The following is a 24831-nucleotide window of genomic DNA, read 5'->3' as shown; positions in this document are numbered from 1 at the left end:
CCTCATCCATCATCCCTGTCAGTTTAGCTGCCTTTTGAAGCCTGGGTGGATAGTAGTTAATCAGGAAATTCCCATAGACAGGTCGGAGCCAGCATTGTCATGCGCAATGGGAGCTCAACAGGCCACATTCCAACCTGGGAGGCCACATCCTGCCCTCCCGGAAGTGTGACACTTTCAGCCTTTTCAAAAACCATGTGAGTTTTCTTCTCTTAGGTATAGTAATGAAATATATGTACAAATACGATATTCATGTTGAATTCCAACAGTATATTTGGAAGTGTGTGTGTGTGTGTGTGTGTGGGGGGGTGCCATCTCCTGCTCCCTCTTGGTATTTTTGTGGTTATTCTTGACCACAGCAGGATCTCATATAGGCATTGAGGGGTGACGGCCTATGTAGAGGAGGGAACTGTAGGTCAAATTTAATTTGCATGATTATAATTGTTTAATGGAAAGATATTATATCATTGTGTATGGTTTCCTAAACTTAACCAGAAACGTTATTTAAATGGGAGAATTCTGAGGTAGTTTGAAAAGGTGTCCAGCATGCCCACTTCAAGTTACATTTTTGTGGTGTGTCCCGAGCTATGTGTAGCAACCCCTCCATTTCTGCTATTTTGTGTATTCGATAGAGTGAGTTTTTTTTATACCACATGGCAGACACGATTCACCCAATTTTATCCCACTAATCTTGTATAGTGCATTCACATTTTTATCTGCTGTTAAGAATTTTAGGTTATTTGAAAATCATAAGTCTAATCCCAAAACATCTAATCCCAAACATCATATGATTAAAAAAAAAAAAAAAAAAAAAAAAAAAAATATATATATATATATATATATATATATATATATATATATATATATATATATATATATATATATTAATACTAAGGTATACTCCACTTACATCTTTTTGACAAATGTAGCTTTCTATTCAATCATATATTTTTTGTTTGAAAATCATTACAAAAGCAAACCTTTTTGTCTATTTCCAGGTCAAACATAGGGTTCATATGCAGGTCGTATTCTGTGGTAATCTTTTAAAGCAAATGAAGCCTGCATATGATCACTATGTCATAGCTACAGTCCAAGTGAAAGTTGTTATTCTTAATAGCAAAAGTGTACTCATTCCAGAATGGGCATGCAGATGTCTGGTTACTAGAGCCCCTGAAGGTTAAAAGTAGAGACATCTCATAGAAGTACTAGATGTTTTACTTTCAACACATATTAATCCTGTGCTGTTTCTCTATGGCTAGCTTCTGTCTTCTTATTTCCTAAGATCCCCAACAGTACATGAGTCTTTCTCTATTTATGCTGTACAAGTGTGAGACCCCTTTAGGGAGACTTAGTTTATCCAGAGGGCCAGTGGGACCAGTGGGCCTTCTGTTTTTTCAATCAACAAACTAATGACTATAGTTTCTCATCAAACCTGAATGAGGGCCTCAATGGTTAATGCTGTCTTTTCTACTGTTCTGGATTTTCCTGTGTCATTAGTCTGGCTGTCCCTCTTTAATATATCCTTCAATTGTAAAAGTGCCCTTTGAAACAGTTTGCGATCCTGGCAATACCATTTACAACATTGTCTCACTTCTCAACGCTGTGGGTTTTTTTTCAGTTCATAGTGACCCCCTTGACAGTAGGTGTCTGTTCAGTCGTGTACACATATCTTTGTAAAGATTTGTATGTTGGCATTGGACATGTCCTTGTACAGAGAACCTCAGTTGTAATCTCCCTCCCCGGTCACCCTTTGTGTGTCTATTGATCTGACGAAGAGTTCTAGACAGCCCTTGGTGCAGGTTTATGGATCACCAACCTCGTCATATCCCATTATTGTTCCTGAGCTACCACTCTTTTGCTTGTCATATGTTTCCTGGACAGTAAATCAGTGATCCTCAAACTGCTTAAATTTTGGCCAGCAGGTATTTCCTGCTGTCATGCTTGGTCAATATCAAATGTTATTGCACCAGTGTCAGGGCTGGGCTAAGCCCTTCCTTCTCTGAGCTGGCCACTCAGCTGTCAGCTAATTGCCAGCTCCCATCTCTCTCCACAGTTACTCAGCTGTTGTTGATATCCTGCTTGTCAGTCCTGCCTACTTAAGCCATCCAGTCCAGAGGAGCTCTGCCCTCGCCTTGGTCAACATCACAAAAAAAATCTTCTGTGTTACTGTTTAAATACTGGCTTTGCTGACATCCCTTCTGGCTCTGGATTCTGCTTGCTGTTCCACTACTTTGATCCCTGACTTCTGGCTTGGCTGACTATCCATTCCAGTTACTGAACTTTGGCTATGTTTTGACTATGTTTGTTCTTTTTACATTTATTATTAAACAAGTGTGATTTACCTGTACTTCTGTCTCGGTCTGATTTCATGGTTTCTGACAGTAGGCTAAGGCCATGAATTCAGAAGATGCAGTTAATCCACTTGTTGGTAATATTTTTTCCAGATTGGATGAACTGGCTCACCGCATTGATCAGTTCGCTATGGCGTTACAAACGCTCCTGAGTTGCATGGCTCACCTGGAATCTCCCACTGTGACTGCCCCCATACAACCTATGTTGCAGGCCGACCCTGCTGCTGCTCCAGACTTACCATTCTCCTAAGGCAGCTGGCCACCCTGGGAAGAATCAACTAGTTTGGGCCATTTCCCAACTATTCTGGTGGCCTAGTCTACGTGCTGATGTAACTGCCTTCATAGCTGCCTGTTCCGTGTGTGCTCAGAGTAAGACTCCACGACACCTTCCAGTGGGCCTCCTACAACCCATACCCAATGGAGAGAGGCCCTGGACCCACCTGTCTATGAATTTCATTGTGGAGTTACCCAACTCCCAGGGCAACACAGTTATCCTTATGGTGGTTGACCGGTTCTCAAAGATGTGTCATTGTATTCCACTTAAGAAGTTGCCCACTTCTAAGGAACTGGCTTCCATTTTTGCTTGGGAGATCTTTCACTTACATGGGCTACCCAAGGTGATTGTCTCGGACAGGGGTAGTCAGTTTGTGTCTCGGTTCTGGCGAGCCTTTTGTGCACAGTTGAGAATTCAGCTTGCTTATTCCTCTGAATATTACCCGCAGTCTAATGGGACCGCAGAACGAGCCAATCAGTTGGAGAAATTCCTACATTGCTATATTTCTGACCATCATAACAACTGGTTAGACCTATTACCGTGGGCAGAGCTTGCTCACAACAGTGCCTTGAATTCTGCTTTGCGATTGTCCCCGTTTATGGCGAATTGTGGTTTCCAATCTTCCATGTTGTCTGACTGGTTTGTTCCACAGAATATTCCTGCATTAGAGGAGCATCTCTGTGGTCTTCGTTCCACTTGGGCAAAAGTCCAGGAGGCTTTGCGTCATGCTAATGATAGGTACAGACTCCATGCTGACCGCAGACGCCTGCCTGCGCCTTCCTACCAGGTTGAGGACAGGGTCTGGCTGTCATCTCGCAATCTCCGACTTTATGTTCCCTCACTGAAGTTTGCACCTCGGTTTATTGGGCCTTTCCGTATTCTTTGCAGGATTAACCCAGTGGCTTACACATTAGACCTTCCTTCTAATATGCATATTTCAAATGTATTTTATGTCTCCTTATTAAAGCCTTTGATCTGCAACTGCTTTACCACCTCGGTGCCACGTCCTAGCCCTGTACAGGTTGAGAACCATGAGAAGTATGAAGTACAGTCCATTGTTGACTCCCGTAGGTTCCGTGGGTGCATACAGTACATGGTGCATTGGAAAGGGTACGGTCCAAAGGAACGATCTTGGGTCTCATCCTCGGACGTACATGCCCCTGTCCTCCTCCATGATTTCCATAGACGTTTTCCCCTCAAGCCAGGTGGTTCTCCGAGGGGGAGGGGTGGTTAAGGAGGGGGGGTACTGTCAGGGCTCAGCCCTTCCTTCTCTAAGCTGGCCGCTCAGCTGTCAGCTAATTGCCAGCTCCCATCTCTCTCCACAGCAGTTACTCAGCTGTTGTTGATATCCTGCTTGTCAGTCTTGCCTACTTAAGCCGTCCAGTCCAGAAGAGCTCTGCCTTTGCCTTGGTCAACATCACAAGAAACATCTCCTGTGTTCCTGTTTAAAGACTGGCTTTGCTGACATCCCTTCTGGCTCTGGATCCTGCTTGCTGTTCCACTACTTTGATCCCTGACTTCTGACTTGGTTGACTAGCCATTCCAGTTACTGAACTTTGGCTATGTTTTGACTACGTTTGTTCTTTTTACTTTTATTATTAAACAAGTGTGATTTAACTGTACTTCTGTCTCGGTCTGATTTCATGGTTTCTGACAACCAGACCAGTACCATTTGCCCTGGCTTAAGCTGTCATCAGGCTCTGGTCTTGATCCCCGTTCAAACAGTTTTTACCACTGGGGAATTAAGTTAAAGTGATTGTAAAGGATAATTTTTAATTTTTTTAATATAACAAACATATCATACTTACCTCCACTGTCTAGCTCGTTTTGCACAGCGTGGCCCTGAAAATCCTCTTCTGGGGGTCCCTGGTGGCTCTCGCGGCTCCTCCCTGCATCAGATAACCCCCTAGGAGAAGCGCTCTCCTGAAGTGTTTACTTTGCGGGCACGCTCCCGAGTCCAGCATTTGCGTCCACAGACACGAATGCCAGATTCGGCCCCGCCCCCGGCACCCAAGCCATTAGATTTGATTGACAGCAGCGGGAGCCGATGGCTGCGCTGCTATCAATCTATTCAATCAAGAGCCGGGACCCTGTAAAGAGAGGGACAGCGTGTCCCCGCTGAGGAGATAAAGGGGCTAAGGTAAGTAAAATGGGGGGCTGGGGGGCCGGTGACTTGATGCATTAAGGTGAAAAAACACAAGGGTTTACAACCCCTTTAAAATCTCTTTTTCATAAACCGTTTCTGTCTTTGGGGATTTCTGGTCACGGAACTGATGATTACCTACATGGTGATGGGACAGACTTCTGGCTGGCAGTGTTGCCCATATGTTACTGTTGTGTGACGTATGTGCACTGCTCTGCTTTGCCCATTGAATGAAAAAAAACCTGGGAAAAGGTCAGATATCATGTAAGCACCTTTTGGAGGAATAGTGCAGGGAGTGAGAGCTTGAGTTTGCCCAGTAACTAGAGACCTGTAACTTACATTTCTTTTGTATTAACAATATTTGAATGGTCAAGCAACAGTCAGCACAGATTTAGGAAGCAGTATTAAACAAATCGATTTCCTTTTTATGAGAAAATAAGCAGAAACTTAAAGAGAGCGGTGTTTGAATGGAGGAGAAGATTTGGATGCCGCACACCGGATGTAGTCAAAAAACTTCACTTTATTGAAAAAATGGGATCATCAAAATAACAAGACTGTCATGCAGAAAGTACAGGTAAGCTGACGCGTTTCGCACTCAGGACTGAGTGTTTACTCATAGCTGCTATAGCCTGGAGCTCTTCTGCTCTGAAACTTCTACTTACACCTGGGTCAGTGTCAGCCTGAGCGGTGGAAACACTTTCTTTGCTTGTCTGCATCTAAGGATTAAAGAGAGCGGTGGCTGTGGTTGTAACACATTTAGACATTCCTTAAGCTTTTGACAGTGTGCCTCACAGGTGGCTAAAGTGTAAAACTACATTTTGCACTTTAGCCACCTGTGAGGTACACTGTCAAAAGCTTAAGGAATGTCTAAATGTGTTATAACCACAGCCACCGCTAAAAAGTATAGAAACATTTTTTAACAGAAAATGTACTTTAAAGTGTTAACGCTTTTGGAACTGTTACATTAACTTTATTATAAATTTTATAGTGCTTAAGTTTTAAAGTACTTTCTCCAAATTCCTTGGGGGACACAATCAGTCTTCTATGGCTGGCATAGTTGCTGCCTCTAGGAAGTTGGACACTAGGCAAAACAGAAGGCACAGCCCCATTTAGTGGCTTTATCGTGCATATTCTGAATAGGCTCCATTTATCTCAGTGTCCTGAGAAGGGAATATGTCTCTGCTCAACTCTTCTGGATAAAGATACTTTATGTGTAACTATGAAAAATAAAAAACACAATATCATTAACATAGCAGTTTTTCAGTTCATTTTGTTTATTGGGTTTTAACTATAAACAATACAGTATCACATATGATTTTTCTACAGGCCTGGAAAAATCAGTTTGTAAATGGATAGAAAAACGTATTCAGAGAATAGTGGTTAATGATTCATACTCTGATGGTCTAGGGTTTGGAGGTCAACTGATTATCAATACGGCCGATTATTGCGGGCCGATATCCACAATTTTAGAAGAATCGGTATCGATAGCGAACTATACCGATGTTACCAATATTGGTCACCGCAGGCCGGGGCCATCTTTTTGGGGCCCAGAAGCCTGGAAGGTGGGGCGCACACGCACACAACATCATTACGCCTCCTCGCACTGGGCCTAAACGTGAGTCTGACAGTCCTGGCCTCCCTCACCTCACTTCAACACTCGAATGGACACGCCAGCAGCCAGCCACCCACCCACAGCAAGGTGCCAGGCCAGCCAGTAGCCATCCACAGCAAGATGCCAGGCCAGACAGCCAGCAGCCAGCCATCCAGAGCAAGGTGCCAGGCCAGCCAGCCAGCAGCCACCCATCCACTCACAGCAAGCTGCCAGGACAGGCAGCCAGCCAGCAGCCAACCACCCACCCACAGCAAGGTGCCAGGCCAGCCAGCCAGCAGCCATCCACAGCAATGGTCCAGGTCAGCCAGCCAGCAGCCACCCAGCAACCCACGGCAAGGTGCCAGCCAGCAGCCAGCAAATTGGGCACAATTATCCATTCTCCCTCCCCAGTGTCGTGTGACTCATTAGTGTTCCAAGGTCTCAGGCGTGAATGGAGAGCAAGTGTGTTAAATTTGGTGTTATCGCTCTCACTCTCTTACTGGCCTTTGTAAGTGCAACATGGCACCTCATGTCAAAGAACTCTCTGAGGATCTGAAAAAATAAATTGTTTCTCTACATAAAGATGGCCTAGACCAGTGATGGCACCCCAGATGTTTTGGAATTAAATTTCCCATGATGCTCAACTACACTGCAGAGTGAATGAGCATCATGGGAAATATAGTTCCAAAACATCTGGGGTGCCAAGGTTTGCCATCACTTGCCTAGGCTATAAGAAGATTGCCAAGACCCTAAAACTGAGCTGCAGCATAGTGACCAAGACCATACAGCGGTTTAACAGGACAGGTTCCACTCAGAACAGGCCTTGCCATCGTCGACCAAAGAAGTTGCGTGCACATGCTCAGCGTCATATCCAGAGGTTGTCTTTGGCAAATAGACGTATGAGTGCTGCCAGCATTGCTGCAGAGGTTGAAGGGGTGGGGGGTTCAGCCTGTCAGTGCTCAGACCATACGCCTCACACTGCATGAAATTGGTCTGCATGGCTGTCGTCCCAGAATGAAGCTTCTTCTAAAGACGATGCACAAGAAAGCCTGCAAGACAAACAGACTAAGGACATAGATTGCTGGAACCATGTCCTGTGGTCTGATGAGACCAAGATAAACTTATTTGGTTCAGATTGTGTCAAGCGTGTGTGGCGGCAACCAGGTGAGGAGTACAAAGACAAGTATGTCTTGCCTACAGTCAAGCATGGTGGTGGTGGGAGTGTCATGGTCTAGGGCTGCATGCTACAGCTCATTGAGGGAACCATGAATGCCAACATGTACGGTGACATACTGAAGCAGAGCATGATCCCCCTCCCTTCAGAGACTGGACCGCAGGGCAGTATTCCAACATGATAACGACCCCAAACACACCTCCAAGACGACCACTGCCTTGCTAAAGAAGCTGAGGGTAAAGGTGATGGACTGGCCAAGCATGTCTCCAGACCTAAACCCTATTGAGCATCTGTGGGGATTCCTCAAATGGAAGGTGGAGGAGCGCAAGGTCTCTAACATCCACCAGCTCTGTGATGTTGCCATGCCAAGAGGGTTAAGGCAGTGCTGGAAAATAATGGTGTCCACACAAAATATTGACACTTTGGGTCCGATTTGAACATTTTCACTTAGGGGTGTATTCACTTTTGTTGCCAGCGGTTTAGACATTAATGGCTGTGTGTTGAGTTATTTTGAGGGGACAGCAAATTTACACTGTTATACAAGCTGTACACTCACTACTTTACATTGTAGCAAAGTGTAATTTCTTCAGTGTTGTCACATGAAAAAATATAATAAAATATTTACAAAAATGTGAGGGGTGTACTCACTTTTGTGAGATACTGTAAATACCTTTTCTCATTAGCAGTTAGAGCAGTCTTGTGACTTCTATCAGTGTCCATCCAAGCATTGGTTAAAGCTTGTAGGAAGAGTTTTATTGACTGACCTATGAGACTGTAAAACCCCTGATCCATTGCCTGGACAGTGCTGATTGGCCCTGTGCTGATCACATGCATCCTCCCAAGAAAAAAAACATCTTTAGCAATACACACCAAACTGAGCATGTGCAGCGTGACTCCATAGACTCTGTGTTATCAGGAAATTATTAGAAGTCAGTGGAAGAAGGTGGGGGATCAGAGAAGCCAGGATCAAACAGCCTTTTTACACAATGCGGAGGAATAACCCCTTAGGTTTCACAGTGAGTATAACAAGCATTCTTTACTGCATATACAGACTGATTTTCCTGTTATGGGTTTAGTAACACTTTAACCACTTGCCAACCAGCCGCCGCAGTCATACTGCGACAGGTTGGCTCTCCTGCGCGAACCACTGTGCATATACAGCGGTCCGTGCATGTCAAACTGTGGGCGCCTGCACACCGCTGCATGCCGTGGGAGTGCGCCCATGGTTCCTGCAGACTCAATGTCCGCCAGCGACCCGCGATCGCGGTACACAGATGCAGATCGGGGATCTGCCTATGTAAACAAGGCAAATCCCCAATTTTGACAGGAGACATGTCAGAGATCTGCTGTTCCCAGTGATCGGGAACAGTGATCTCTGTCATGTCTCTGGCAGCCCATCCCCCCTACAGTTAGAACACACCCAGGGAACACAGTTAACCCCTTAATCGCCCCCTAGTGTTAACCCCTTCTTTGCCAGTGTCATTTATACATTGAGCAGTGCATTTTTATAGTACTGATTATTGTAATAATGTCACTGGTCCCCAAAAAGTGTCACATAGGGTCAGATTTGTCCACCACAATGTCGCAGTCCTGCTAAAAATCTCAGATCGCTGCCATTACTAGTAAAAACATAAAAAAAAATAAAAGTCCGCAAATCTATCCCATATTTTGTAGACTCTATAACTTTTGCGCAAACCAATCAATATACGCTTATTGCAATTTTTTTTACCAAAATATGTAGAACACATATTGGCCTAAACTGATTTTTTTAAATTGTCGCTCTTTTTTTGTTTATAGTGCAAAAAATAAAAACCACAGAGGTGATCAAATACCACCAAAAGAAAGCTCTATTTGTGAGAAAAAAAGGACATAAATTTTGTTTGGGTACAACGTTGCACGACCACGCAATTTTCAGTTAAAGTGACGCAGTGCCGTATCGCAAAAAATGGCCTGGTCAGGAAGTGGGTAAAACCTTCCGGGGCTGAAGTGGTTAATACATCTGTCTTTTCTGTTTCATTTGTGACCAACTTCCCATGTTCATCTGTTATAGGGCCTATCTGATCTTTCATAACTTTTTTCCTATTTATATAGTAACCTCTTTAGGACAGCCTGCCCGCATTGTACTGCGAATGGGTGGCTCCTACAGGCACAGCGGAATTTTGTCAGCAGGTCCCAGTCAATGAGTCATGACCAGGACCTGCTGATTGGCTGTGTCCAATCACAGCCCAGAACCCTGTTTTGACAAACAACACAGGGCTCTGTATAGAGGGAACAATCTGTTTGTTTCGGGAGAAGGAACCAAGAGCTTTCTAGTAAAAAGCAGCACGTGGGGGCGTGGCCTGCAGTGGCATGTGAGAGGATGCTCATCGCAGAGCTCCCGCGGTACATCCTCTTTTGATCCTTCCCTCGCCATCTAACCCGCTCCATAACAACCACAACTGCTGGCTATCGACTCCTGGATCTACTCAGACTTTTCACCATCTTGCCCGGAACAGATGATGGGCCATAGGGGTGAAAAAGATATCAAGATCGTGGCAGCCCTGGAAGCCCAAGATGGCACCGAACTCCCTGAGCCACAACGCGATCCGCAAGGTGCAAAAAAGCTGAAAGACATTGGGGGTCCCACAAATCTTCCAAACCCCAGGGGAAAGAGCAGTTCAATGACATGCTATACTATACCCAGAAACTGATGGGTGCTGGCTGCTCCTCGCTCCTTGATGCTCAAGTCTTCCTATGTGATCATGAGCTTGCTGACCAAGAGGGGCCTGGTGCATTGGATAATACTGTTCCCTTACAGACTTCCCCTATACCAACACCAGATATTTTTTGCATGCCCACTGATGAAACTGCACAACCCACACTGAGTGAAATATTGAGTGAAATATTGCAAGCAGTTCATAAATGCACAGCCACTGTGGTTGATCTTAAAGAACAATTTGGGGGTTGTAAAGAAACAGTGCCACTCCTCTGCCAGGAAAAATCAGAGAGAGAGAACCACGGTCAGTGATTTGGAGGATCAACTACAGTGCCTTGAAAAAGTATTCACACCCCTTGACATTTTCCACATTTTGTCATGTTACAACCAAAAACGTAAATGTATTTTAATGGGATTTTATGCGATAGACCAACACAGAGTGGCACATAATTGTGAAGTGGAAGGAAAATGATGATAAATGGTTTTCCATTTTTTTACAAATACATATCTGAAAAGTGTGGCGTGCATTTGTATTCAGCCCTCTTTACTCTGATACCCCTATGTGACAGACCTAGCCGGGACAGAGGCAGTTGGAGAGGACTGAATGCAAGCCTGTTGCCTTTTGATTATGGGCCCTAGCATTTGGGGGAATGGTGCTCTCTGTGAGCTGTATGCCTGGGGACCCTGGGGTTGGTGTTACTTTGGATTCAGCTCCATGTCCCCCCAAAACACACAGACTCTGGGGACCCTTTATATGCCATATTAGAATGATAAGACTGATTCATTCTGTTGGGACACATCCTGTGAGGAGATGCTGGTGTCATCCATTCCAACTACCTGTGTTTATGTTAATTGAATGAGCTGATGACATTGTCCTCTATACAATGTAGGAGACGGGACGACTCCTATTGGAGCTGCTGCTATTGTGAGAAGGTGTCCTGTGATAATTAACTCAGTCTGGGCAAAAGGTCATGTCTCAATCACCTAGGCTGTATAAAGGATTAGTTAATTAGCTCATGTTAATTAGGTTAATTAAGTTACAGTTGTATTGTTAGAGGAGGTTCCAACGGCATATAAAGTCTTGTAATTTTGATTCTAAAAAAAAGTGAGTTCATGTTAGCAACAAGCAAGTGTCGCCTTGTTTTGTGCTCAGAGAGGTTGGAATATCTGATATCTGTATACAGACTGGGAGGAAGTGGTATATGACGGAAGGAACTCAAGCGGAGTGTGGGACGTTCCGTGACACCCTAACTAAAATTTAATGGAACCAATTGACTTCAGATGTCACCTAATAGAGTCCACCTGTGTGTAATTTAATCTCAGTATAAATTCAGCTGTTCCATGAAGCCCCCAGAGGTTTGTTAGAGAACCTCGGTGAACAAACAGCATCATGAAGGCCAAGGAACACACCAGACAGGTCAGGGATAAAGTTGTGGAGAAGTTTAAAGCAGGGATAGGTTAAAAAAAAATCCCAAGCTCTGAACATCTCACGGAGCCCTGTTCAGCCTATAATCCTAAAATGAAAAGAGGATCGCATCACTGCAAACCTACCAAGACATGGCCGTCTGCCTAAACTGACAGGCTGGGCAAGGAGAGCATTAATCAGAGAAGCAGCCAAGAGCCCCATGGTAACTCTGGAGGAGCTGCAGAGATCCACAGCTCAGGTGGGAGAAGCTGTCCACAGGACAGCTATTAGTCGTGCACTCCACAAATCTGGCCCTTATGGAAGAATGACAAGAAGAAAGCCATAAGAAATCCTGTTTGCAGTTTGCGAGAAGCCATGTGGGGGACACAGCAAACATGTGGAAAAAGGTATGAAGGCAGGTGTGGAAGATCTTAGAAGAAAACCTGTTAGAGTCTGCAAAATACTTAAGATTAGGGTGGAGGTTCACCTTCCAGCAGGACAACAACCCTAAACATACAGCCAGAGCTACAATGAAATGGCTTAGATCAAAGCATATTCATGTATTAGAATGGCCCAGTCAAAGTTCACACCTAAATCCAATTGAGAATCTGTGGCAAAACTTGAAAAATGTTGTTCACAAATGCTCTCCATCCAATCTGACAGAGCTTGAGCTATTTTGCAAAGAAGACTAGGCAAAAATGTCACTCTCTAAATGTGCAAAGCTGGTAGAGACATACCCAAAAAGACTTGCAGCTGTAATTGTAGCGAAAGGTGGTTCTACAAAGTATTGACTCAGGGAGGTTCAATACAAATGTATGCCACACTTTTCACATTATTTTTTGCAAACAATTTTGAAAAAAAATTATTTTCCTTCCCCTTCACAATTATGTGCCACTTTGGTCTATCATAAAATCCCAATAAAATACATTTTTGTTTTTGATTGTAACATGACAAAATGTGGAAAATTTCAAGGGGCATGAATACTTTTTCAAAGGCACTGTACCCCCCCCCCCCCCTTAATCTCCCCTGCCAGAGATGCCAGAATGGCTGCCCAACAAGTTACACAAGCTAATAACAGAGCTGACAACATCAAGAATCACTTCTGGCAAAACAAAGTCTGGATAGTTGGGCTATAGGTAGAGGATCGTGACCCCACTGAAATATTTGGCAAGGAGGCCTTTACTCCCCTCTTTGCAGTGGAGCGGGCACACCACACACCACCTCATTCCCTCCCCCCAGGTAACTCACTAAGATTCATGATTGCCCACCTGCTAAATTATAAAAATTGTGAGATTATCCTGCGCCTCGCCTGTGAGAGGGGTACGGTCCAGTACAATGGAACTAGGGTCTCCTTTTTCCCTGACTTCTCTGTAGAGCTCCAACGCAGAAGATCCAAGTACGCTGATGTGAAAAAGAGACTGCAATGCCTTCAACTAAAATATGTTATGCTTTATCCAGCCAGGCTACGGGTCAAAGCTGAAGGCCAAACCCACTTCTTTAAAACAGCTGCAGACGCGGCCACTTGGGTTGACCAGCATGAACAAGACCTCCGAAGTCGGCGACCTGACAACGACAGAGACAGATTCTTGTGGTGACACTTCCTCGGGTCGGTATGGCACCTCTATGTCAGCCCTAGGGCAACGTTTTTCTTACTAAGGGATAGTATTCCTTTCCCACACCTAGCGAAAAGAAAGCTACTGGCTATTCCTATCTCGTTAGTGCTCTGAGCTAGGTCAATGTGTGTGCACTCTCTCAGAACGCACCTACAGCCCTCATGGGCACAGAGAGGACTGATCCTTATTCTCACCATAATGATTCTAGCTTCGCTACTCCCTCGGTTCCATATTTCTACAGATATGTTTCCTGCGCAGTTGTGCGATTATAAAACAAGTTGGATCTCACCAGGTACCTTAATTCAGTACAACTCACCGTTTGATTTGTTTTTCCTGTTACATTGCAGTTTGCTATCTCCCGCCGACTAACTATTCCTTATGGGGTTAATCCATCATGGTCGAAATACCTTAATGATTTGCCCATACGCCCCCTATCCCCTGCGGCCCATCTTACTCTTGATGAGATACCGAGGTCGGCCTGTTCCTTCCCCACATGCAAAGCCCCTGAGGACGATGGTATTCCCATGGAGGTATATACCACCTATGGGGAGATGATCCTGCCCAGATTGCTGAAGGTTTTTAATGCCTCTGTTAAGGTAGGCTTTCAGTATGGTGAGTTGCATGAGAAGATCATGCTATGCGCCGAAGATATGTTACTATTTCTAAGAGACACTTCCTCATCTCTGACCAGTGTTATGTCTGGGCGATTCTCCGATCTCACTATTAATTGGACCAAGTCTGCATTAATGTTGGATAACTCGCTCGGACGGGCAGCGTCTATTCCCTGCTCCATCCTCTTAGTGACCTCTTTCAGATACCTGGGTATCCAAATCTCCCGGAATATTGTTTTCTTAATGTGTATACCCTGATGGCCCAGTTTAGAGACAAAATAAACATTTGGAATAACCTCAAAATGTTCCTGGCAGGGAAAACAAATCTAATTAAAATGATAATTATGCACCAACTTTTATATGTCCTTCATAATTCCCCTGTGGTAGTCCCCTTAATAACATTTCGGGTAGTTAATTCCCTTTTTAGGTTGTTACTTTGGGGTGCCCGCCCCCCCCCATGAGACTGCCCGACTCACTGTGTGGTAGTTGCAGACAAACATCTGGGGATCTTATTCATCTCCTGTGCCCAAAGCTACATCGCTACTGGAGTGACGTCCTCTCCACACTTAATAGAGTATGTCAGGTGAATGTTCCACTGAATCCTATTCATTATTTACTTGGAATCCTTGAAGTGATACCTGAGAAAACAACAAGAGTGGCTTTCTCCAGGGCCTTATTTCAGGCTAGGAAGGTCATTCTACTGGTTTGGAAATCCATAACTTCCCCATCGGTTAAAACATGGGTGACTCATATGGGGAACACTCTCCTTTTGAAGAGATACATATACCAGCATGGGGGTCGACTTAATAATTATGAGAAACTCTGGTCTCCATGGCTCAATTTCCCCAGGCTAACCCCAAAGGAGTTCATTCTACTGAGGGAATTGCAGTGTCCTATGGGCTGAGTGTATTCTGGGAGACTCTTGGGAACATAGGAGTAATGAATGTGAGACGTATAGCCAAATGCAGGTTCTATATATTGAGTACCCAATCCCCATCCATTTGGGTGTGCAGATAGGGAAGGTTTAAAGCAGTTGTATTGCCCGCTTGGTGATTTTTACCTACGTGTAAGCATATAATAAGGCTTACCTGTAGGTAAAAAGAATATCTCCTAAACCTGCACGGTTTAGCAGATATTGACCCTGCATGCAGCCTCTGCAGGTCAGGCGTATCCTGCCGGAACTTGCCAGAACGAAGTGCTCCTGCGTGCATGCTTTATCGCGGTTCTGGCCACTCACAGCAACAGAGCCAGCGATCCCAGAAGAAACGCAGAGGGAATATGTCAGCTCCCTCAGCGGTGATCAAATACCACTGAAAGAAAGCCCTGTTTGTGTAAAAAAATTATATACATTTTGTTTGGGTACAGCATTGCATGACCTCACAATTATCAGTTAAAGTAGCACAGTGCTAAATAGCAAAAAAGGGCCTGGTCATGAAGGGAGTAAAACCTTCTAGAGCTGAAGTGGTTAAAAAAAGGGACTTGTTTTACTTGCTATATCAATGTGTATCTTGTATTCTATTTCAGCCACCCTGATTGCTTCCTTGCATTTCTTGTTATATACCTTGTAAATCTGGAATGCCGGGGGTATCTGTTCTGTTTGTTTTTTTATATACTAGAATTTAGGTACGTAGGTTTTAGTTTTATTCTTGTATGTTTGTTACTCTGTGGAATACCTCGACTAATTCAATTGTTTAATTCATATTTAAAACACTCCCACTTGCCCTGTGTGCTCTTTCCTGCAAAAATTTGGTATTTTTAGCGCCGCTTTACCGTCGTTTTAGCGCCACTATTTGACCACTAGCGGGGCGGTTTCAACCTCCGCTAGCAGCCAAAAAAAGGTTAAAACTGCCCGCAAAGCGCTGCTGCAGCGGTGCTTTGCAGGCGGATTTGCGGCGCTGCCCCATTGTTTTCAATGGAAAAGGGTGCTTTAGGAGCGGTGAATACACTGCTCCTATAGCACTGCAAGGATGCAGCTTGCAGGACTTTTTTGACCGTCCTGCAAGTGCACCTCTCCAGTGTGAAAGTCCTCAGGCTTTCACATTTGAGTGAATTGAGCGGCTCTTTCATGGCGCTTTGCAGGTGCTATTTTTAGCGCTATATCGCCTGCAAAGCGCCTCAGTGTGAAAGTAGCCCAATGCCCCGTACACACGGTCGGACTTTGTTCGGACATTCCGACAACAAAATCCTAGGATTTTTTCCGACGGATGTTGGCTCAAACTTGTTTTGCGTACACACGGTCGCACAAAGTTGTCGGAATTTCCGATCGCCAACAACGCGGTGACGTCAAGCTTGTACGACGAGACTAGAAAAGGCCAGTTCAGAACCAAGCGCAGCACCCTTTGGGCTCCTTTTGCTAATCTCGTGTTAGTAAAAGTTTGGTGAGAGACGATTCGTGCTTTTTCAGACTCGTGGCTTTCAGATCGTTTTCTGCGGTTCAGTTTGTGCTTGTGGGTTTGTATCTGCTCTTCAGTGCGTGCAAGCAAGTTCCGCGTGACTTTAAGTAGTCATTGTGTTCTTGTTCGTTCGTTACTGTTTTTCAGGTCGCTCTTCACAGGCCTTGCTGTTCTTTAGTGCGTTCTGTTACTTCGTTCTGAGCAGCCGACCGTTTTCTAGCCATGTTGCGTATACGTGCTCCTCGTAGAGTTCGTGCTGTGTGGGGGCTTGGTGTTGGGGTCCTGACCTTGACACAAGTCCAGTCCATGAACAGGGTGGGGAGGAGTTCATGGACCAAGAATTGGTTGCTTCAGCGTGACCAGTTCTCTCATATGCCTTTGCTCCGTGAGATCCGTGAGAATAATCCTGATGATTTCAGGAACTTTCTCAGGATGACGGACCACGTATTTTACCGTCTGCTGGCTTCGCTGACCCCCTATATCAGCAGGCAGGATACCTGCATGAGGCAAGCCATCACCCTGGAGCAGAGGCTGGTCGCTACCCTGCGGTACTTGGCGACAGGGAGAAGCCTGCAGGACTTGAAGTTCTCGACAGGCATCTCCCCCCAGGCTCTGGGGATCATCATCCCAGAGACCTGTTCTGCCATCATACATCTCCTGCAGAAGGAGTATATGAAGGTAAGATTTTTATCCTTTAATATCACATTTTATTGTATTTAATGTTTGCTAATATATTGTATTCCTTTCCTCATTCCCTAATTACCATGATTGGGATATGCTGTGAATGTCCCCTTTGTTCTCATGCATGCTGGATTTTTATGTAATTATTTTTTAAGTCCTTCATACATATCTGCCTTCACTTACCTCCCCAACATGCTCTCCTGCCCCTATATTCACCTCATGTAGTCACTTAACAATGTATTTTATCAGCTCCATAGTAGTGATTTACCCCAAACACCCCCTAAAATGTTTTTAAAGGTGATTTGTGCTTTAAATTCAGGCAGAGTGCCAGAGGCTTTTTTTTGTAGTGTCCCCAAATCATTTTTCTAAACCCTCCCTCCCCCCAACTGCTAAGTCAGCTGATCCCAATTCTCTATCTATCCTCAATCATCTATCATACACTGGGAAGTCTCAGCCAGGAGGTGGCCGAGCCGGCTGCCTGATCTGCAGGTCCCTCCCCTACACCTGGAAAGAGAAAGTGTCAGGAGGAGGCTGCCATAGGCCTCTTTTGGAGGGCTACAGAGGCCCTGGGAGCACCACAGACCATGGAGGATGACTTCGCTGCCATCATTGCCTCTAAAATGCAGAGGATGGAGGAGGGACAACAACTCATGTATGAGTCGTTAATATTGGAGGCTCTTAATAAGGGGATGAGGGCCCAAATTACATCTGAAACACACCTTTGTGAACTCACACATGGTCCTCCTCCTCCTCCTGCAGGTCCTCCTCCTTCTCCTTCTCCTCCTAGTCCTCCTCCTACTCCAGGTCCTACTCCTCCTCCTGCCACATCTCCAACAGCAGAGCCACAGCCAGGAAGGTAGCGTGGAAGGAAGACCAGAAAGTGAGGACCCTGGATCCAGTCTGGTCGGCCAAAAGATGCAGCCTCTTGTGGTACCACAGCCTGGGGACACAGATGTCATCTGCTGCTTTCCGGATCTCTGGGACTTCTGGACCAGACTGCCCTCACTTACATATGGACTCCTCAGGCCACCAATTTTGATGTTCAAGAATTGATGTCTGCCCTGGGGGTCCCAGGATTCGCTAATTTCTCCTGTTGATCCAGCGTTGCCTCCCTCTTTGTTTGGTTCTGAGCCCTTAATAAAGGAATTTTGGTTTGAATTATACTTGCCTATGTGTGTTTTACTTCAAAAAGGACAGTTTGTTTGTGAGGATTCAGGTACATTTCAAAAATACAATGTGAAATTAACAAGGGACACCAACAACATACAATCTCCTTGAGATTAAATAATAAAAGATATCAATGGTGTTGTGGTAACTTAACACACAAAACACACACAAAAATAGTCTGGAGTAAAACTAAAAATAACATTAAACAAAGATCAGCCTTTGAAAAAATACAAACATAAAATCTAAACGAAAAATGGCTTTAAATCAAAAAAACAAAAAAAAAAAAAAAACATTTATGTCAGATGTGACAAATAATATATTCAGGGAATCCCAAGAAAAAAAAAATTAAGTTTGTGAGAAGTCTGTGTGAATATGAGCAGCAAAACTACTTATTTCTTGTCACATTATAAAGAAGAAGAAAGTGCGCTGTATTAAACCATTTTTAACATTGCAGCGTGACGAAAGTGCTGTATCCATTGCGAACGCTAATTTTACCAGACCGAGCTGGAATTGACGCGATCGGATTTTGTTGTCGGAAAATTTTATAGCCTGCTCTCAAACTTTGTGTGTCAGAAAATCCGATGGAAAATGTCCAAAGGAGCCCACACACGTTTGGAATTTCCGACAACACGCTCCGATCGGACATTTTCCATCGGGAAATCCGACCGTGTGTACGGGGCATTAGAGTTTTTGCTGTACCGACATGCCACTCTCTAGTAACTTAAGACAAATGTGATTACACCTTAATCACTATTACCCAAGTTGACTCTAACAGGCACACCTGTACTGAGCTGCCTGTTAGAAGTTAATAGATCCAACAGAGCATTTTTCCTCATTTAGGTTTCCACCATCTGTTCCTGCCATTGAAGGAATTATAAGCCTTTGTATAGTCTGCAGTTCCATTTACACAATCCATGTCAGGATAATTAAAATCACCCATATTAATAACATTGCCTGCTTCCCAGCCATTTCAGTCTGTGAAAAAAGCTGAGACTCTTTCTCATCCTTCATAATAGGGGGCATATAATATACCCCCACAAATTACTTTTTGTTGCACTGTTATGGCCCTCCAGTCATAATTACTCTATACCATCACAGTTGTCGTTTAATGATATTTCTCAAATTCACTTTCAGATCTCTCTTCACATGCATAGATACATACATACCCCTACACCTCTTCTGTCAATTCTGTCACTTTGAAATAGAGTGTACCCCTTGATATTAGCAGCCCAGTCGTGTGAGCTGTCCAACCAGATTTCCGATGTTCTAATATACTATATAGTTCTATTTCAATATAAAAAATGATGTGACCAATGCATACAATTAAATTATGTAAATGGGTGAACCCAGTTGCCCCTTTAAATGTAGAACACTTCTAACTTATCAAAAATCAAAAACAGAAGCTAGTCCTTCAATACACATTAAAACCGACAAAGCAGCCTACACGCCTTGTGAGATGAATACTGTACATTTAGTATCAGATCTTCTCCATAAAGATTTGAATGCTACCTAGCTTGAAGATGCCATTGTTATAAATTCTCATTTACTCATAAGAGTAAATAAGAAACCCAGAGATTGATCATAGCGTAGTATGTTTATTTAAAAGATAAAATGAACAATATAATCACTCACATTCTGTAGGTGCCAAAAGGGCACCAACACAACCAGCTCAACTCTTATTAGTACCCGCTCGTTGTCTCAGAGCCGGCCTGCGTTCCAAGGGGCCAGATGTGGTGCTGGTGAAAGACCACCCTTTCAATTTAAAGAAGAGATAGTTATTTGTCAGGCTTCATGCATTTGTGAACATACCTTTTAATTTTAGATTTGTGTTTATTATTGTAGATTTAATTATTTTTGAACTATAACTGGATAGCTACTCTTTTTGTATTGAACTTAGGTAATGTAATTTTCCTAGCTGTGTAGTCTGAGCCTAGTTTAAAAAGCTCCTTCAGCCTGCCTGTACACTGTAGAGCCAGTACCTGATCGAAAAGTCAGCTCAGTTCTCCAATATCCTTCTTCCTACACCTGTTTCTTGGCCACTTGTCCAACACCCTAAGCCCACTCTGCCTTTCTGGTGTGGCTCGTGGTGACATATGTACCTTGTTGGTCCTTTTCCTTAATTCAGTACCTATGTTTCTTGCACTGTTAGCTAAATACCAGCTTCAGGCAATGGCTTATGTCATGTATGTATTCCCTGCTGCTTAACCTTATTTGTTTTCATAATATTCCTATTACACTATAACAAGCTTCTTTTTTGAGCTTTGCACACTTAGGCCTGGTTCACACCTATGCAGGTTGCAGTTGATGCATATTTCAGATGCATTTTGCCTTTTTCAGTACACGTTTTTGATCCATTGAAGCCTATGGAGCCAAAACACAACCTGCTGGTCCCTGGCCCTTTCCATAAAATGCACAGATATGAGCGTGACCCATAGGAAACCATGGTCAATGGACTGTAGTGTGTGTCTGCACAACTGAAAACACACAAAAAATGCATAGGTGTGAACCAGGCCTTACAGTATATGCTTGTACAAGAACATTCTGACTTCTAAGTGGGATATTCTTTTACACAGAGTTCAGGACCATGGAGGTTTTAGACTTTGGGCTTGATTCACACTAATGCGTTTTTTGATGCATTTTGCATTTTGCAGAAATGCAGGAAAATTTTTTAACATGGGTTCCTATGGAACATGTTCACATCAATGCATTTTTGTGCCTCAGCGTTTTTGGAAAGGGTTGGGGATTGTTTCTCCCGCAAAATGCAGCGTTCTGCATGTAAAAAGAAGTACCGCGTTTTTCCCACGATTTTGCATTTTGCGTTTAAAAAAAATTTTTTTTTACACTGTATATAGCTGGTTGCTAAGGAAGGGGCCAGAAAGCCGGGCGCCGCGTCCTTAACACCTGATGAGTCATCAACTGTCAGCTGGCTTCCCGCTCAATGTAAAAAAAAAAAAAAAATGCCGGGTAAAAAAAAAAATGCCGGGTAAAAAAAAAAATCATGAAAAAAAAACAGTGTGTATATGTACCCTGTTTTCCAAGAAACAACAATTGGGTTTTAAATTGATGAATTTGTAATCATTGATTTTTGCAGGTGTTGTATTCTGCAATAGGGTTCTTTAAATGCAAGCAAGTTGAAACAGTAATTTCCATTGTGTTCTTTTATTTTGTAAAGCAACAGACACTATGATGAGCTACAATTGAAGCCCGAGGCATGGTCCCCCCCCCCCCCCCATGCACAAAGAGCTTTTATATTTAGGTCTACTGGTCATGCAACATACATAATACAATATATAACATGGACTTATAATAAAATACAGCACAATATATAAAATATCAACAATATGTATAAAATAAATATCTCACACAGAAACTCAATGAAAATATACATTTCATATAATTATCCAGACTGCCACTTGATTATCAGACACTTGAGCGCCAGTCAACCATTTAATTAATGGAAACAGAAATCAAAACCATTTGAATGTTATGTTAAATGTTTAATTACCCTTTGATGGTAAGAGAAAAATGGAAGAAAGTTTTGCTGGCAAGCATAGAAAAAGGAAGTAAATGGAAAAAGTAAGAAGGAATGTCCAAACTATACAGGCATTAAACTAAAAGCACCTTTTAAAACCACTTTCTGCCCTGCATACGGTTATAAACATCCTGGGAAGCAACTGGTTATACCAGCATCAAGGCTGTAGCTGCAGTCATGATCCTAGTAATGTTTTTAAAGCTGGTGATCAGTTTTCCACCAAAAGTGATCCGAGTGGCCTTACAGCTGCCTGATCACTTTTACAGCACTTGCAATCCCTCCCCTCCACTGCCTGCCTCTGTTCCTGAGCTCTCCCGTTCCACCAGGTAGCCCAGGAATACCGTAAGCGGTAAGGATAGCTGTGCACAGGGGAGATGGAGCCATTCCCTGATCTCCTCTGTGACAAATGAAGCCGGAAGCGACAAGGCTTTTAAAGCATTGCTAATGGACAATTTTAGGTACCATAGTTTGTTGCCATTTTACAGGTATGCACGATTTTAAATGTAGACATGTTTAGTATCTATGAGGCAATATCATATTTTATATTTTACCAAAAAATTGGGTACTGTATTGTGTTTGTGTGTACTAAAATTAATTTTAGTGTGTTTTTTTTTTTTTCCTGAATTTGATAAATGGATGAGCAAATATTGGGTGACATAAAAAAGTGCAGAAGCTACCATTTTATTCTCCAGGGTATCTACTTTTAGACAATATATAATGTTTGGGGGTTTAAAGTAATTTTCTAGTAAGAAAAAAAATGCTGATTTTAACATATAAATGCCCCAGTAGGCCAGCAATGGCAGCGGTGGGCAAATGGGTGTACCTGTACGTCCCCTTTAATCGGGGGGGTGAGCAGGCTCACGCCGCCCGCTACGTACAGCGTGACCGTGCCCGTGGGACCCGCGGTGTCCCGGCAATTGTGTCACGGAGCCGCAGAACGGGGAGATGCCTATGTAAACAAGGCATTTCCCCGTTCTACCTAGTGACATGACAGAGATCACTGCTCCCTCACTGTAATGTGAGTGGTAGCCAACCCCCCCCACAGTTAGAATCACTCCCTAGGACACACTTAACCCCTTGATCGCCCCCTAGTGTTTAACCCCTTCCCTGCCAGTGTCATTTACACAGTAACCAGGGCATTTTTATAGCACTGATCACTGTATAAATGACAATGGTCCCAAAATAGTGTCAAAATTGTCCAATGTGTCTGCCATAATGTCGCAGTCATGATAAAAATCGCAGATCGCCGTCATTACTAATAAAAAAAAACTATTATAAAATTATAATAAAAATGCCATAAAACGATCCCCTATTTTATAGACGCTATAACTTTTGCGCAAACCAATCAATATACGCTTATTACGATTTTTTTATTTTTTTTTAACAAAAATATGTAGAAGTATACATATCGGCCTAAACTGAAGAAAAAAAATTGTTTTTTATATATTTTTTGGGGATATTTATTATAGCAAAAAGTAAAAAATATTGCTTTTTTTCAAAATTGTCGCTCTTTTTTTGTTTATAGGGCAAAAAATAAAAACCGCAGAGGTGATCAAATACCACCAAAAGAAAACTCTATTTGTGGGAAAAAAAGGATGTCAATTTTGTTTGGGTGCAACGTCGCAGTGCCGAATCGCAAAAAGTGCTCTGGTCAGGAAGGGGTAAAATCTTCCGGGGCTGAAGTGGTTAAACTGTGATCCCATTACACATTCATTAACTCATATTATACCAAACACAGCTCCTTAAGTCAAATTATTCTATCACACAGTTACAAGTCTAGCCTGACGGAGCACATAAATACACTACAATACAGTTCTATTCACTCGGCCTAACATGTTGTGCAGAGCAAAGTTCCCCAAACCATCACATCATACATGATGTCGCTTTACCCCTTAGCAATGTGGCCTCTAAGGTACCACCAAAAAACCTGGTGGTGCAATGTCAGATGTGCAGTGCCAGAGTTAGACTCCTGCTCTGCACATCCTACATGGTAAAAAGCAAACATTTTAAATATTTCAACAAGCAATGGGTGTAATGGGGGATAAGAAAGAGGAATAAGGGAGGGGGAAGAGTTTATAAGGCTGAAGCTTTATTGAAGGACAAAGACACATCAGTAGGAAAAGGGTAAATCCTCTGAGACGTCCTTTTACTCCTTAAATTTCAGAAGGTTATAGTCTCTGAGCAGACTGTGGACCAGTCTGTGACAGTCCTCAGTGGACATCCTCTCCCTTTGGTGGATGAAGCGCTTTATGGTGCATCCATGAAGCATCCTTAAAACAAGATAGCATCTGCCAGACGCCAACAATTTTCTCTTGCACAAATGCACCACAAAATAGTCTGTTCAGCATCCCAAAATGGGTGATGGCTATCTGTTGTACAAAGACTTTGAGTTCTGGTTCCAGGGCCCTCAGCAGGTTTTGAACAACGGAGCACACCCAGGAAACTTGCAATGCAGTTTATTCCTGGATGATGCAAAAGGGGGCAGTACCTGTATCTGCTCAGGTTTCTGAAAGACCGTAAAGCAAACCCCCCTTGGATTTACCATCTATGCCAGAACTGCCTGCTGGTGAGTCTCTTTAAAGAATCATTCCTCTAGACCACTTTGCAGGTGGCTAGAGTAAGGCCAGGAACAATGCCCCTGTCTGATTAACTTGTAGACACTGTTTGGCTTCTACAAGTTGGGCTTAACTCTCTGTAGCCCTACTCCTTGATAAACGCAAAACTGTCTGAGTAATATCGGGGAGTGTCCCAAATATAGGGAATGGATCTGTCCCATTTGTCCCAACCAGGGGACCTCCAAAGAGGCAGGAGGAAAAAAACAGGATATAGAGTCTTGCCTTGCTACTTGTTATCTTATTCCTATTACTTCCCATTTAATATCACCACTCAAAGTGCCCACCCATTTAGATGAAGGTACCCTGTGTTGCCACTAAATATCTTTTGTATGAAAAGCCGCTATCTGGATCCCCTGCTGAAGAAGTTTTCTGAAAGCTAATATTTGTATATTGGCAGGCATTTCCTTCCTCCTCCAAGTGCCACTTCTTTGACTTGCAAATAGGTCACTCAGCCATTGTGAACTGTGGAATGCTCAAGGAAGGCATGCATGTTTGTGTTATACCTGAAAGTTCAAGTATTTCTGTGGGTTACTGCAACAGACCTAAATGTCAGCCATGCACACTTAGGGCATTGTGTGGGGCTAGAAGA

At 43.4% G+C, this 24831-nt stretch overlaps 1 protein-coding gene across 8 annotated transcripts in view; it reads left to right on the top strand.

Annotated features, from left to right (window-relative positions):
- CTNND2 (catenin delta 2) overlaps positions 1-24831 on the top strand; it is a 1213609-nt gene that overhangs the window by 761609 nt on the left and 427169 nt on the right. The gene's annotated exons all lie outside the window — the stretch shown is intronic.

The sequence above is a fragment of the Aquarana catesbeiana genome, linkage group LG05 (genome assembly GCF_042186555.1).
Source record: "Aquarana catesbeiana isolate 2022-GZ linkage group LG05, ASM4218655v1, whole genome shotgun sequence".
Taxonomy (NCBI): domain Eukaryota; kingdom Metazoa; phylum Chordata; class Amphibia; order Anura; family Ranidae; genus Aquarana; species Aquarana catesbeiana.
The sequence above is the reverse complement of the archived record's forward strand: the minus strand, read 5'-3'. Positions and strand labels throughout refer to the sequence as shown.